The 17082-nt window shown below is 42.4% G+C and overlaps 1 pseudogene; it reads left to right on the top strand.

Moving 5' to 3' along the window:
* Positions 1 to 3332: 3332 nt before the first annotated feature.
* LOC147723068 (uncharacterized) lies at positions 3333 to 12613 on the top strand (annotated as a pseudogene).
* Positions 12614 to 17082: the final 4469 nt, after the last annotated feature.

Here is a 17082-nt window from a genome sequence, read left to right as displayed (position 1 = left end):
TTTTAATGTTTAGTGTGTTGTGTGTTACAGGGGGAGTAGTGTGGGAAGTAATTTAAACCCTTCGCAATCCAACGCTTTCCCTACTTTTGCACCCTCTGGAGTGGGAATAGTAATTTTTACCCCTACGCTATCCAACGCTTTCCCTACTGTTGCACCCTCTGGAGTGGGAATAGTAATTTTTACCCCTACGCTATCCAACGCTTTCCAAACTGTTGCACCCTCTGGAGTGGGAATAGTAATTTAAACCCCTACGCTATCCAACGCTTTCCCTACTGTTGCACCCTCTGGAGTGGGAATAGTAATTTAAACCCCTACGCTATCCAACGCTTTCCCTACTGTTGCACCCTCTGGAGTGGGAATAGTAATTTAAAGCCCTACGCTATCCAACGCTTTCCCTACTGTTGCACTCTCTGGAGTGGGAATAGTAATTTAAACCACTACGCTATCCAACGCTTTTTCTACTGTTGTAATATGTGGAGTAAGTATATTTATAAATGTATATGTAGAATTTTAAATTTATTTTAAATGTATATGTATTAGTTATAATTTTTTTAATATGTTTTAATGTTTTTATTTAATATTTGTAAAATTATATGTATTTTTAAATTAATTTAAAATTATTATTAATACATTTAAAAAACGATATTTTTAATTTCGATATTTTTGCACTACGATATTATTTTTTCGATATTTTTGTACTTACCATTATGTAGATATAACTTCGATATTTTTGATTTCGATATTTTTGTGTCGATATTTTTGTATGTAGATATTCTGTCTGTCGATATTATGTCATAGATTCATTTTTCTTAGTACTTGGTTCGTATCACCGATGCATTCTGTGTGCCATGTGACCAAGTTAGTTTCTATTTGAAGATATAAAGATATTCACACTGGAGCTTTGGTTAAACAACTTCTTTATTGTAAATATTACCATGCAGGTAGATTCATCAAGCCGAAATCGGCTCGCAAAGGGCTAGATTTTGAGAATCTGGCCCTTTGCGAGCACTATTTTTGCATTTGGGGTTCATCATCCCAAATGCAAAAATCGCAATTCTAGAAATCGCTAAAATTGCAATTAATTGCATTGAAGGAATCTCAATTTGAGATTCCTTAAATGCAATTTATGAACCATTATAAAATTGCGATTTCGCAATCTGGGGCCGCTATTTACCACGAAGTCAAACTATGTGGTAAATAGCAAAAACCTAGAAAAATGCACCTCAGTGCATTTTTCTAAGTTGTATGTTACACACACACATGTCCTTTGGACATGTGTCTGTGCAACACCAGTGTACATTACCATTTCAGGGGTGCAACAGGATGTCCTTTGGACACCCTGGCACCCTTGAAATTGCGTGTGTGACATTGATCCACATTCGGTCCATCACCTGTTGTTTTTGCATATTCCGCCCTAAGTGCGCTGGGGATGCCCAGACGTGGGTCCCAGGCACTCCACACCACTGGAGTCAAGCTAGCCGGGCTGATGAGAGGTGTTACCCCGAAACCGGTCCGGTCCTCAGATGCTTGATTCCGTTCTGGGAAGGACATGGCTTTTGTAGTTCGGACTGGACTGTTTCCATGGGGCACAGGGTCAGAGCTGATTTGCATATCGCCATTGTCTAACCCAGGGTGGTGTGGAGTGCAAAAAAACGATAGATTTGGGCCCAGATCTTTGGACTGGGGTGAGTGTGTGACATTGATCCACATTCGGTCCATCACCTGTTGTTTTTGCATATTCCACCTTTGAAATTGCGGCACATTAGAGATTCGCTAATTGCTATTCGCAAATAAGGAATGAATGGGAAAGCCATTCCTTACTTGCGCTTAGCAATTAGCGAATCGCTAATAAGGAAGCAGTAGAAATCGCAAAAAAATTTGCGATTTCTACATGAATGCCGTTTTGCGAGTCTTTAATAACAATTCCTTAAAAATCACTATTAAGGACTGGCAAAACATGACAATGATGAATCTGGGGGATGGTACAGTAAAATGACAGAGCAGCGCTTCCAACATGACTCCCGTGCTTGAAATCATCCTTCATTAAATATTCCCCTCATATAGTTCCAGATTGCATCAAAGGGGCACACATTGCACGGTGTCAACACAGCTCCAAGTACCAATCACACAGAAGGGGGCCCCTGATCGAATACATAGGCAGGGAAAACAGGGGAAAACAAGGTAAAACCAACAAGGAAAACCCCACTCATTAACAGTTATACTCAAAAGTGCTAATCGTCACTGGTCTATATACACACACTGCAAGAACACATCCCCTTCATGGGCAGGACACAAAAATAAGAAATTGATTCCATTAAATGTATTGTATTAAATCCCAACAGACATAAATATATCAAAATAACAAACAATACACATTACCCAGGTGCCGCTAACACACAACTACACACCCATTCAAACAAACCAATACATATTCATTCACATGTATCCTACAAAAAACATACAAATCCAACAAACTTTACAAGATGAACATTCAAGTAATAATCCCCCACATATGTCTAGTTGATGGGATAGTGGTATCAACACAGTGTCACTTCATATGTTGAACACAAACGTTTGAGCAATTCATTTGTACAACATTGTTTTTTCATTAACATAGGTTGACATACTCCAGGGGAAGCAAAAGAAAACAAGAACTCGAGCGCCGACGCGCATTTCAGTGTGGGACCCTGTTAATGGGTCTCACCTTCTTCAGGGCGCAATAACTTGAAACGGAAGAAGCGCCTGGGAAGCATAAAAATAACATTTATATATAGATACATTCCAAACATGATCATAGGATAAGCCTTAATCAAAAAATATACATACAGATGAGGCAAAAAAGAGGTGGATGTTCTTGGGTGGAAAATATAGGAAGGATACGAAGATAAAAAGTGGAGGGTATGCACAAGAGCGGTGAAGGACCTGTGGATACCAGATTCCACCTAGCAAAACAAAAAGAAAATATGAGAAGAAGTAGTGTGTCTGCATCTTAGACCCATGCTAAGGTGAAAGAAGAAAAGAAGAAGTGAAGAGTGAAGATGCTACTAAAAACCGTCACCCTATCACCAATGTGAGAAGCGGTCCAGAGGTAGACTAGACCCTAGATTTTACCTGGACTGAACTCAGAGCGAAATAATGATAGAAATCCAGATGTGGGCCAAGGAAGCTGGTCTTAGGAGGCAAACAAGGTTACAGAAAATGCATGTATATCAGTCCAAGTACTAATTGGTGGTATAACAATCCGATCCTAAAGTCATAAGTTGGAAACACTTCCACAGTGGAAAGTTATCCCTTACACTGGCTAGGAACGGTGACAGAAAGCGGATCCCGACATGATCACATATAAAGCAGACAGGAAGGAGGTCGGAGACCGGCCAGAGGTCGATGAGGTGGTGGACTAGAACCTGGGCTGGTGCCCACCCAAGGGCCGGATACTTAATCTGAAACTTCTATAAAAATGCTTCACGAGTATTTAGAATAAATTCTACTACTATAGTCTATTAATATGACTAATTCAATAATGATAAACTAAATATATAGCTTAAGAAACATGGGGCCTAATTACAATGGCGGTCGGAGAAGCATCCAACCATCATCGTTTCAGGCTTGAGACCATCCAACAAGGTGTCATATAGCTACTTCTTTTCTACATATTGTGTTAAGTTAGCATGAGTTTATTAAATGTTTGCACGCCGTTTTCCATTCTTGCTTCACTTTTGCACACGACACATAATTGTTGTTTTAGCTTTCAACCCAGAAGAGCTTCGTGATTTACTAGAGAAATAATATGTTATTGCTCTGATATCAGTTTTGTTCTGTACTCTGTCTGCACACCGAGTGCTGAAGGCTACACGGATAACTTAACCCAGTGTTGTTGTAAGGTCTGATCTTCGCACCCTTATAGACATAATACACATGCTGCTGCCAAAATCGGGCTCTTTGCGAGTTTTATATTGTGATGCTAAACGCACAAAAACACACTTGATATGCTTTGCATGCAGAGAGCTGGTGGGAGGTGATGTGATCGTCCTGCCACTGAGATTTTAAGGTATGGGCCCGCCCTGCTAAAACCCAAATGAGACCTTCATAGATATAATATACTATACTAAATAGGGAGAGTGTGAATTAGACATTGTTAATTTCTATTCATTTCAGCATATTAGTATGCTCTCACCATTCGCCTTTTATGGACTGATAACTATGCTGATAACTTTGTTGCTTATAATATGTTTGTTAGTATTATACAAGTTACTGCGTTTGAGAACCTTGCATTAGTAAATAAATATTTCAAACGTGCACGTGTCCTCTTTAACTCCTCGTTCTGGTTTGTGATGATTATATAACGAAAGAGTATTCATGTGTACTGAGGTACTCTAAGTTCATGTTCTGGTCTGTCTAAGCATTGCGAGTTTGTTATGACCAATGAGACACTGTAGCTAGCTCGGTAAGGGGATTTTGGGTACTGAGGTGAGTTTTGGGCCATCCTAATTCACCGAGGTTCCAGGTCTCTATGCACAGTTCTGTAGGAGAACGGAATTCCCGCTACATGGCACCCATACGTTGTTGGCCTTATATCATGACACTCGAGTAGTATATCATTCGATCGTTAACCCCTTCACTGACGTTTCCGGGAAAACGGTAGTGTCGGAAAAACCTACCTATTTTTGAAATAGGTCTTTTCAAGCTTGAATCTTTCTGAAAACAGTTTCCTTGAATTACTACCCAGTTGTGCTACAAAGTTTACTTTGTTTTTTCTCTTTCCTGTGCTGTCATGGCTGCCGTGGACATTCCGCTGCATAGTCGCATTGCGGTGCAAGATCATTTGCAGGCTTACAATGCTTCTCTTGAAGGCTTAGCTGTGATTATGGTGGTGAGTGTGGAACATGCTTACCCATACGAACTCTTTTATTTGTGGGTAACATTTCCGGCAGTGGACGCAAATTCAGGCGTATTCCACACATACACTCCCACGCCTGTACCTAATGAGTATACTCCGTACAGGGCACAGGAAGTTCCTATTGATGTTTGGCAGCATGGAGTTTGGTTTGGTGGTGCCCTACCCCATTCTTTAACCGCTCCGAGGTTAGGTCCTTTGTCCATTCCAGGCGCTAGTTGGCCTGTTTTGGCTGGATTTACTCCTCATCCTCTACACGGCAATTGTAAGGTGGGTGAACTATGTCGACTACATGTAGTCGCGATTGCCGTGATTAGAGCCTTAGTGCATTACATGGGTCGCAATCTTCCGGGTGGAGCCCCGGGGGGTGCGGCGCTTCCGGCAGGGCAGGGTGGTTTGAAAATCAGCACCGTCATGGTCAATGCCGTAATGGGCAAGAAGCCCCAGGAAAAGGATGATTTTCCTTTCTGGCTTGCCGAGAAATTTGACCAGCTGGAAGCTGTATTTCCTAATACGACTCCTGGTGAAAAACACTGGATTCTTATGCTTAGTTTGCCGAAGGATTTGGCTCCTGAACTTGTTGACTGTGAGACATGGGGAAAGACTTTTGCAGCGGTCTATGCACGGTGCTACGGCACCCCGTCTATGTCCCTGCTGTCTTCGGTCCTTAAACGTCTTCAAGATGATCACGGACCGGAATCTGCGGTCGAGTTGGGTATGCGCCTGTGTGGCACCTTTGACGTAGTTTGCGATCTAATCTATGCTAATGTCAAGGGAGATGCAGTGAACTTTCAGGTTGCTAACGTGTTAGCGGCGCTTGCTGAGGCCGAGAAACCCCGTCAGTTAGCGAGAATTATTGTTGCGGCTTATGAGACCGTTGGTCGCAATAGTAGGGGCGTTAAGCCTTTTTCTGCTAAAGATAAAAAGCAGCCCCAGGGACAAACTTCGGAGACTGAGGTTCAGCCCAAGTCCAATAACAAAATTGGCCTAAAAAATAGAAACAGGGAAGGCAACCGCAACAACAACAAACACAGGTTTCTCGCCCTGCGTCTCCGTTACCTACGCAGTCGGAATGTGTTTATGACTTGCGCGGCCGCGCAATGATTAAGACTCCTGATAGATTTCAGGCTTCTGAGCAACACTCTCCTGGTTCCTTTCAGGACTCATCGGCTCCAACGACCGGTGGTGGAGGGGGCGGCAGGGGTCGGGGTGGTCAGCAAGGACGTGACCAGCCCCGCCCGAGGAACGGTGCAGAAAAGCAGGAGGGCTCTACGCCTAGGAGACCACAGTTTGCAAAGAAGAAAGTCGCAGCCTTAACAGCGCATCGATATGCCCCAGATAGTGAGAACGCGGCTTCGGAATCTGACGTGGGCTCTGACCTTGCTGGACAGCGCGGTGGAGATAACCATAGTGAGAGAGGCGCTCCATCCACTACTGTAGGTGACAGCGACTGATACTTATGTTGTCATTGAAACAGCTGACACAAGAGTTGCTCCCCCTGATAGACTTTTTGAAATTGTCCTGTTAATTGAAGGTGACATACAGCGAACCATAAAAGGGGTATTTTGGGAAAATCTTTCGTCTACATATGACATTTTGCTTTCGGAGGCTGACTGGCCCCCACCTTTTGTGCTCGCAGCTCCGCGAGGGGAGGAGGTAATCCTCTCCAGTTTCGCGAACACAGTCTCGAAGGAGAATGCGCAGCATTTTGCAGAAGAGTGGGCTCTTAATCTGGCGCCGGCTGTGTACCGGAATCAATGTGGGTGGGGTAAATTTTCCCCGAGCCATGAGATACCTTTACGGTCTCAGCCACAGCCTCAACCTCAATATCCCATTAGACGTGAAGCGAAAGCTTCCGTCACGGCGGTCCTTGAACAATTGGAATATCAAGGTGTAATTGAAACCTGTGTGTCCCCAATGAATAACCCTCTTTTTATTGTAAACAAGCCTGATGGTTCGTTTCGTTTGGTCTTGGATTACCGGCATTTAAACTCGCATTGCCGTAACTGTGCAGTACAGAATACTCACGGCTCTGCTCTTGTGAATAGTCTTGTGGGTAAGCGGTTTAAGACCACGCTTGACATTTCTAATGGTTTCTATGCCCACCAATTGGATGCTATGAGTTCCCAATGGACCAGTTTTACATGCGGCGGTGTCCAAGAACACTTTTGGTGTCTCCCTTTGGGCTATAAGAATAGTCCTGGGGTTTTTTCCGCCCGCATAGTCTCCTTGTTGGAGAGAATCGACCCGGATGCTTGTTCGTATGTGGATGATATATATCTCACAGACGACGAACATTGGGAGCATCTGTGTCGAGTAAACGGAATTATTTGTACCTTTGCAAACTTAGGTTACAAGTTCAACTTTGCAAAATCGCACATTGCGGAGTACACAGTGTTGTTTCTGGGCTACAAGCTTAACAATGAAGGAAAGAGATTGGCTCCTCACTTCCTGAAAAACACTGAAAAAATTACAATCTTTACTGGGCTTTTTGAATTTCGGGAGAACTTACATTCCGGAATATGCCTAGCGTATCAAGCCTTTGTATGCTTTGATACAACCATCTTTTTCCAAGTCATGCTTGCTGCCTGAGCATTCAGCTATACTGCAGTCTTTGCAGGCTGATCTGCTCGCTTCTAAATTCTTACTGACTCGTGATAATCAGACCAACTTGGTGATAAGAATTATCCCTGGGACGGTAGGTTTCACGTACCTGACATTTAATGAAGGAGACACAGTACCTATTGCTTACAAGTCACACTTGTACTCTTCGGCTGAATTGGGCTTTTCCACTGTGGAGAAAGTTTTGACGGCTGTGCAGATGGCAATTCTTAAAGAACGTGCCCTGTCACAGGGAAAACGCATGTTGGTTGTTACCCCGTGTCCTGCCTTGGAGGCAGTCACAAAAGCCAGTATACCTAATTCTAAAGCTTTGCACCCTCGGTGGATTCAATGGGCAGCGTCCTTGTCATCTCAGGATGTCACGTTTATTTTTGACGCCACACTAAGGTCACAGGAGTACATACAGTATGAATTTGTTCATCCAGCTCCTTTAGCAATGCGACCCCTGGTGGATTTCCATTGCATCATTTACACCGATGGTTCGGCGCAGGTTGCGCATGGCTCTAAACATGCCTACGTTTCCGCATGCGCCATTGTGGTCGGTGCCATGGTGAACGATGAGTTCAAGTCCAGTGTCGTGCACACGCAGACACTCGGAGACTGCACTGCACAATTGGCAGAGCTTCGTGCTTTGATGCTTGCGTTGGAGTACGCAGATCCTAGGGTGACTACTCTTATCGTAAGTGATTCTTACTACTGTGTCCAGTCGTACAATGAGAACTTGACCTATTGGATTCAGAATGAATTTCGTGATTCCAAGGGTAGCACAATAAAACATAAAATGATCTGGGTCCGGGTGGCTGAGCTTAAAGAGCAGTTGCCACTTGTGTTTGTGATTCATACTCTTGGCCATCAGCGCGTGGGAGTCCACGCTGTCGGTAATTCGCTTGCTGATGAAGCAGCAAAATCAGCAGTATCCAAATATTTAGTTGCAGCAGTTACACGGTCCAAAAGTAAAATAGATGATGACATCTTGGTGGCTGTTGCTGCCACTGAGAAGGGAGGTAAATATCCTGCGGGATTCCCTTCAAAGTACACATACCACTTAAGTGCCGATAAGGTTCCTTACATGAAAATTCCTGATGTTGGCGAACGTTTAGTTCCCAACTCGGATCGCAGAGCTACTCTGATTACAGCGGCTCATGAAGGTGTGGCGTCTGCGCATGCAGGCGTCTCAGCCACTGTAACTCAGCTACAACAGATGTTCTGGTGGCGGGGACTGTACAAACAGACGCATGATTATGTCCTTCAATGTGACATTTGCCAGCAGATCAAGCCTTCGACTGCTGCGCGTCCGCCACAGACACAGTTGTACATTTCCAATAAACCACTGGGTTGCGTTTATTTAGATCACTGCGGTCCTTTTTCTTCTGATATTCCGTATAAGTACATCTTAGTAGCAGTTGATTCATGCACACGCTTTGTGTGGGTATGGCCCCATCGCAGCGCTGATTCACGGACTGTCATAAGAGATTTGCGTGTCTTTGTAGGGATTTTTGCCTGTGGTAATTTCCATTCGGATCAGGGTCCGGCTTTCGCCTCTAAGGCGTATAAGGATGCTATGGTTTTGTTGGGGGTCCAAGTCAAGTTTTCGTCTCTGTACAGACCTGAGGGTAACAGTGTAGTGGAACTAATGAACCGTGACTTAAAGCAATCTTTGACAGCTTGAGTTAGAGGCACTGGCAGAAACTGGCTGGCCCACCTCAATGGCGTGCAGCGTGCTTTTAATAATCTCCCTAGAAGGTCTCTGGGTGGGCGGACCCCGTACTAAATGCTCTTTGGTATCAGGATGTATGTCCCTGACCTCGACGGTCTAGACTGCGTGGCTCAAGCCACGGCCTTTGACGTAGATGAACATTGTGCTGTTTTACAGGACATACAAAAGACCAGAGACAGTCTTGCAAAAGAACATTTGCCCTCCACATCGGATGATGCCTTGCAGATCCCGGTAGTTGGCTGGCTACCCAAAGTTGGAGAACTGGTTCGAGAGAAGATCGACAACAAGAAAGAATTTGGTCCTTCCTATCGAGCACCGGTCCCCGTTCTTGGAGTAAAGGGCACGAGAACAGTCATTTTACCACCACTTCCAGGTCGTAAGGAAAACAGGTTTATCTCAATTGACAATGTCAAGATACACAGGGTGGCCGATTCTTCATAGTATGACACCGGCAGTCTCATGTCCTTCGATTGTGAGAAATTCTGTTTTGGCCATTACTGCAGCTGCTGAGCCAGAAGTTGCCTTAGAGATGCCTGTCATTTCCAATCCTTTGCTAAACAATTTCTCAGTTAATAACAATGATGACCTCCATTATTCCTTTCCTGCTGATTTATTGATGCCTGATTTACAAACACGTTTGGCCACAGACTCTAGATTCTCATTTGACCCTGCTTCAGTGACTTCGACAAAACCCTCCAGTTGTGCAATCTATGCCTCTTTATTCAAAAAAGATTTTTTGGTTCCCCCTTGGACATATATTTGGCTAATGCTTTTTTCAGTATACCTTTTTATGTCATTTGGTTTTGTGTTTTATTTTTTTCGACTCATGGATGGACACTATGTCGAGGAGAGAACATGCATTCGGCATCTTAATGGAACTTTGGCCCCCTTATCCTCTTCACATTCTGCACACAGACTGAAAAGAGACTTGAACTTTGTTAACATCACAGCATGGCCGGTTCTTGATGGGATTGTGTGGGATGCAGTTAAATTTCAAATTCATGGCCCAACTGAAGTGGTTAATGTCCCAAATGTACTTAGAGTGAACATGGGGGATGTGGTTAAACAAAACATACGTTCTGATGATTGGAATGTTCAGGCCGTAGAATCATTATTTACTGATTTAAAATATTATGCTGCCTTTGATGCTGAGGATTTATATTTAGAATCTGCTAATTATGGTGGCTTATTTTGCTTTCAACATTATGGTAATCATTTCCTGCATAAAACAAGTTCCAGAAGGAGTACTGTAAAATACACACAGTGGGAACATTGCCCAGCACCATTACAAGGCAGCTCCAGTACATTTTTGAAGAAGTACACTTACTTTACCGACTTTAATCAATCAAGTCCTGAGTCCTTTTATTTTAAGATGGCACAGAAGCCCATGTCCAAAGTTAGACTTACCGATACTAAATTATTGTATTCGAAGTCCTTTATAGACAAATTAGCTATAGAAAGCTATGAGTTATGGAAGGAATCCATTGACCTTAAATCGGTTTGGGGTTCTAAAAGTTGGCAGGTACAAGGGCACTGAGGCTTTGCACTGTGCATGTCTCATCCCGAATCACATGTTGTTTTTGAATTCTACTATTTCTCAGACAACGTGCTTTGGATTGGCTACTTCAAAAAAGTTAAATTCCTCTGCTGTCCCTGATTTGGAAGAATATCCTGGTTGGGAAAATTACACTAAATTTTCCATTAGAGAATTGCAGACATTACTAGGTAATGCATCATTTAATGTGTCCATTTTTGATCCAAAGGGTTGGCTGCTATAGCACAGAAGCTCTGACTCTTGCCAGCATCGCTTTCTGGGTTTAACTGAAGGTTTTACACGAATCAGGCCTGATCCACATTTTGATCCTGACCACACTGTCACAACATACTCAGTTGGCAAATTATGTCAAAATTGGTTACAACATTCTACAGTAGCTGCTGTTAAATTACATCTATCTAAGCAAACTGATGAGGTGAATATTAATGATTTCATTAAAGGCCCGGCAAGTGGTAGATCTAAACGTTGGATTTATGGTGCTTACAATTAAATTTGGAAGCTATCACAGATTGAAGCTGCTAAGCGCCTGAGAGCAATTAACCAAGCAAAATTAGAAAAGGTGCTTGCAGTTGTCGATAACAGTATTAACATGCTTTCTTCCCGCATATACACGTTGAATAACATTGTTTCTTCTGTAGTTGATATTGTAAATGATGAGGTGTCTGTTTTATACCATGGCCAAAATCAACTGCGTTCTGTGAGGCAGTTTGCATGGACTCTACAGACTCTCAAATCTGGCCGTGTGCCATGGAATTACATGAACGTTTCCTCCCTCTTTGCCCCATTTAATTTGACTGACAAACAGCGCATGCTTTCAATGCGAGATGCATAATTTTCCATGTTACACATTGAGAGGTTGGAATCTTTACCGTTCTCTGTTGCTGAGGCCACTGATGCAACGTGGCTTATCCACGGATTAATTACATTACCATTCGCGTTGTACAAATTCACTAGTTGTATGCGACATGTGGCAATAGGACGTTATGAACCGTTAGGAGGTGCCTTCCTTCATGAAGCATGGTCTCTTCCCTTCACATATAGGTGCCTGAAAGACGGCAGAGAAGTTTATCTGAATGGAGAAGAATGCACAGAGTCCCTTGACCATTCATTAATATGCAGACACATTCAATTGCATGGTTCCTGCAACCAGGAGCGGCCTAATCTGGCCTGTGTTTTGAAAGGGACTCCTGTACCCGCAATTGTTCCCACGTTTACACTTTTGGCAAATGGTAGTTATTTGCTGTTTAATAACAAGGAGTGTTGTGGTCTTATTGTCGGTATCGCTTATGTGGTAACTGTATCTGAGCGTGTGGTGTGCTGCAAAAATGTAATGTATATCCCTACGCATGGAAATTCAGATGTTTCCATCTGGCCACGCATCACAATCTTGAAAGCAGAGTTCAATGGTATGACTAGATTAAGAGCCCTTTTGTCTCAGAAAGAGGTGGCCCTGAGTTCGGCCCGAGAAACATTCGTTCTTCACATAGCTAACACACGCACAGAAGTGCAAGCGCTTTTAAATACTGATTTACCGTTACATTTCAGCGAGTTGGTTCATCAAATCTTTAATGCCTCCTCCACTTCCGGCCTGGCTCACTTTTTTAAATTAGTTTGCAGTGGTCTCGTGACTTCATTTGAAAAAATATTTGGGGTCATCCCTGCCTTTTTTCATTCTATTTTTTCGAGCTTGTTCGGAGGATTCCCTATCTTTCTGGCTTTAGCTGCAGGCGTTTTGGTGATATTTTGCTTCATTACAAATGGCTGCCCATCTTGCATTAGGAGCAGAAGAGCCCCTCCTGTCACTGCTGCGCAACCGAATGCTTGATTACTATGGCACCCAGCCGCTTGCGACCTTAAGCACGGCGTTTGGATTATCGTTTCGATTTTCAAATTTCTCATGTGTCCAGCCTATGTTTCATTGCCTGAGCTGCGATTTCCACTGGGCCCTTGATTTGTGTCTCTGCTTGGCGGTGTCTCCTGAAGTCGACTTTAATCATCTGATGAGCCCCGTAGTTGCTCACGAGTTGGTTTGTACTGGCGAAAGGATTATGGCCTTGCAGCGATGCATGGACTAATGGGTCGTTGGGACAAAATCGCAGAAGTGCATGAGTTCTTGGCAAGGAGCTTTCTTGAGAACCCACTGAGTTGTCCTCTGATGTTAATAGAGGATCCAGTGACAGAGCAGCATGTATGTTCCTTCCCACTAATTAATTGGATGGCTGAACTGTTTTCGGATGATGACATTGATTTCTTATTGGAGGCTGTGGCTGCATATTTTGCATATTCGATTCTATCGTAAGATGCCATAGTTTATTCTACTTATTTCGGCACGTGCTTTTTATACTTTTGGACAGTGCCCCTTTTTTCATGTGTGAACAATTTTTATATACGTCCCAGACCTATTGACTTATATTTTCAAAGGTTGGATCAATTACATTTGGCCACTATAGGCCTGCGTATATACGTTTGGAGAATAGATTAGTTCATTATTATTGAACTCTGTTTTCAGGTTAAGCCCCTTCCAGGTTCTGCCTTTAGATGTTTTTTTTGATAGTGCTCTGATCATTGGGGAGGTGTCATATAGCTACTTCTTTTCTACATATTGTGTTAAGTTAGCATGAGTTTATTAAATGTTTGCACGCCGTTTTTCATTCGTGCTTTACTTTTGCACACAACACATAATTGTTGTTTTAGCTTTCAACCCAGAAGAGCTTCGTGATTTACTAGAGAAATAATATGTTATTGCTCTGATATCAGTTTTGTTCTGTACTCTGTCTGCACACCGAGTGCTGAAGGCTACATGGATAACTTAACCCAGTGTTGTTGTAAGGTCTGATCTTCGCACCCTTATAGACATAATACACATGCTGCTGCCAAAATCGGGCTCTAGGCGAGTTTTATATTGTGATGCTGAATGCACAAAAACACACTTGAAATGCTTCGCATGCAGAGAGCTGGTGGGAGGTGATGTGATCGTCCTGCCACTGAGATTTTAAGGTATGGGCCCGCCCTGCTAAAACCCAAATGAGACCTTCGTAGATATAATATACTATGCTAAATAGGGAGAGTGTGAATTAGACATTGTTAATTTCTATTCATTTCAGCATATTAGTATGCTCTCACCATTCGCCTTTTATGGACTGATAACTATGCTGATAACGTTGTTGCTTATAATATGTTTGTTAGTATTATACAAGATACTGCGTTTGAGAACCTTGCATTAGTAAATAAATATTTGAAACGTGCACGTGTCCTCTTTAACTCCTCGTTCTGGTTTGTGTTGATTATATAACGAAAGAGTGTTCATGTGTTTCACGATTCCTGAGGTACTCTAAGTTCATGTTCTGGTCTGTCTAAGCATTGGGAGTTTGTTATGACCAATGAGACAATGTAGCTAGCTCGGTAAGGGGATTTTGGGTACTGAGGTGAGTTTTGGGCCATCCTAATTCACAGAGGTTCCAGGTCTCTATGCACAGTTCTGTAGGAGAACGGAATTTCCACTACAAAGGAGTTGGTGGTTCGGACAGCCCAATTATGATATGACCACCATGCAGGCAGTCGCGAACATGTAATTCTCTAATGCGGCTTGTGCTACGGACCAGAAAAGGGCTGCAGCACAAGCTACAGTAGAGAATGGCATATTTAAAACATCCATGCACCCTGTGCCTGGTACACAGTGAATGGATGTTTGGGGGAGCACCACATGGCCTCCCTGGACCACATAACGGAGGCTCACAGGTGACAGGGGGGCCTTCTGGGGACCCCAAAGTCACTTCCCGACAGCATTTTCATGGCGATCGGAATGCCATGAAAAGGCTCTCTGAAACGGACATCCTAATCCCTATGGTGGTGCCTTTGTAGGCACACCCTCCATTGTAGGATTTGGGCTCCGGCCGCAGCCCTGATGGGCTCCTTGAGCCTGTCAGAGGCAGCAGTCTTTCACACAGTCCGATGCGCTCTGACAACCAGTATCCTGTTTCATTAGTCACATTCGCAATACAACATTTTGCAAGATCATCCTTAGGAACAGCTTCTATGATCACTGCACAGTATAAAATGTGTTCCCCAAATATGTTGTCTGTAGTTCTCTTGACCCCAAATGCATGCTATAACTTCTCGTTTCATAACAGAATACGTTTCTTCTGTAGGAGTCAGAAAACAAGAAGCAAATGCAATTGCACATATTCTGTTGTTTGTGTCAGTTTTGTTAAAATGACACCAATACCTTTACCACTGGCATCTGTTGTAACTACAGTGCTTAGTTCAGGATCAAGCCCCTGGAAGGGTGGTGCATTCCATATGTTCAATTTAAACTTTTGTAAAGTACATGGACAGTCAGCAGAAAACTCACAATTTTTTTTTAAAGGTGACAGTTGTAAAACATTCTTACTAGAAAACTATTTGAAAAACTTTGAATAGAACTCAGAGAGCCATAAAACAACTATTACATCATGCTTATTCCTAGGCACATGAGAATCTGTTATTGCTTCTTCCGGTTCCTTCTTGGGCTTAATACCCTTCTCTATTTCTACATAACCTAGATGTGTCACATTATTTCTTGCAAATTTGCATTTACTGTATTCTGCAGTTAGGTCCTTTTGTTTTAGAACATTCAACACTAATATACAGATTGGAATGTGCTTTGATCTATTTATACCCAATATAAGGATATCACTGTGGATAAATATCAGGTCTTTGATCCCTTTCAATAACTTATAGATTGCCTCTGAAACACAGCTACTGCAGAGGCTAAGCCAAACGACACCCTCAGGAACCAGAAGCATCTAAAATGGCTGACAAAGATAGTAAGACTCCTAATCTCTGGATGCAGCAGAATCTAATGGTATGACACAGAGAGATGTACTCTAGTAAACCACTTAATGTCTTTAGCAAAATGCAGCATTTTGTTGATTTTGGGTAGTGGGAATATGTTCGTCCTAAAGTCTTTCAAATCAAGGCACAGTCTTCATTTTGGCATTAGTCATGCTATGACTAAGGAGTCAACTCATTCAAAGGACTCCACTAGATATATTATACCTGCCCTATGTCATTTATTAAGTTCCTTAGTAACTTCATCTCTTGACGTTATATGTAGATTGCTTGCTTTATGGATGCAAGGCACAGCATCAGGTTTTAAATGTATCCTATGTTGAAATACGGTCGATTTTCCGATTCTAACCGAACAAAAGTTTAGGATGAGAAATTATCATATGTTTCTCAAAGTTTTCATCAGGTTGGAGTGATAAAACTGGTCCTGCACTGTTTGGATCTAAAGCAATTCCCAATGTCCTTGATATCTCCAAACAAGAACTCCTAGGCCAGTAACCAATAAATACAATTTACCTTTTGCTTCTTTATTTTTAGATTTAAATAATAATTCTCTGTACCCAAGCATGCCTATAGTCTCTCCAGTGAAGGTTTTCTGAGAAATGTCAGAAGGTTCTAAATCTTCACCTTGGATTGCAACAAGCTTGCCATTCCATACTTCCTTATTAATAATAGTATATGGAGAATCTGAGTCTGTAAGTATTGTGCTAAACACCCACCCAGCACATAGTTTTCTTTATTACCATCACAATTTAACATATCAGTGTCAATGATCAGAACACATAAATTGGGTCCTCTTCTTCAATGCTTCCTGACTGAAAGTCAGAATCACGTGAACCAACTTGACAGATGTATCTTTCCTTTTGCGGCACAAATTGCAATAATGGCCAATTTAACCCCCAATCTGAACACTTCTGTTTACGAGACAAACCTTTCTTATCATTGGCTAGGTGACCTGTGTTCCCACAACAGAAACACTTCCCAGTAAATGTGTTTGAATTCAGATTTATTTTAGAGTTCATTTTGTCATACTTAGTATCATTCATCACTAAAACACGTTAGTTGTCTTTGAAGGCTTTAATTTTTGCAGCTGGATCTTTATCTTCCTTGTCTTTCCCTTCTAATAAAACAGCCTTTGCACATCATCCAGTGAGTTAGGTTCTCTTACCTCCCTAGTAGAGGTGATTTAAGTTGTCTTGAATAGTTGACTTAGCTGCATGAGTCACAATTTGATCTCATTTGAGTTCCTCAGGTAAATTGCCAAAAGAGAGCAAACTTTTTTAGTGCTGTGACGTAATCCTCAACGGACTCATTTTTACCTGGTTTTGCGTGGTAAAACTTGTACCTGTTAATGGCTACTCATACTGTTGGACTGAAATATTTTTTTAAGTCCTTTAAGGTATTGGTGAAAATATCACCTTGTCCAGGTTGTCTTTGTGTTTTCTTTCTATGTGGTTGTATGTTTTT

This window comes from Lissotriton vulgaris, chromosome 4_1, assembly GCF_964263255.1.
Source record: "Lissotriton vulgaris chromosome 4_1, aLisVul1.2, whole genome shotgun sequence".
In the NCBI taxonomy this organism is placed as follows: domain Eukaryota; kingdom Metazoa; phylum Chordata; class Amphibia; order Caudata; family Salamandridae; genus Lissotriton; species Lissotriton vulgaris.
Note: the sequence above shows the minus strand (reverse complement) of the source record. Positions and strands in the feature narration are given on the sequence as shown.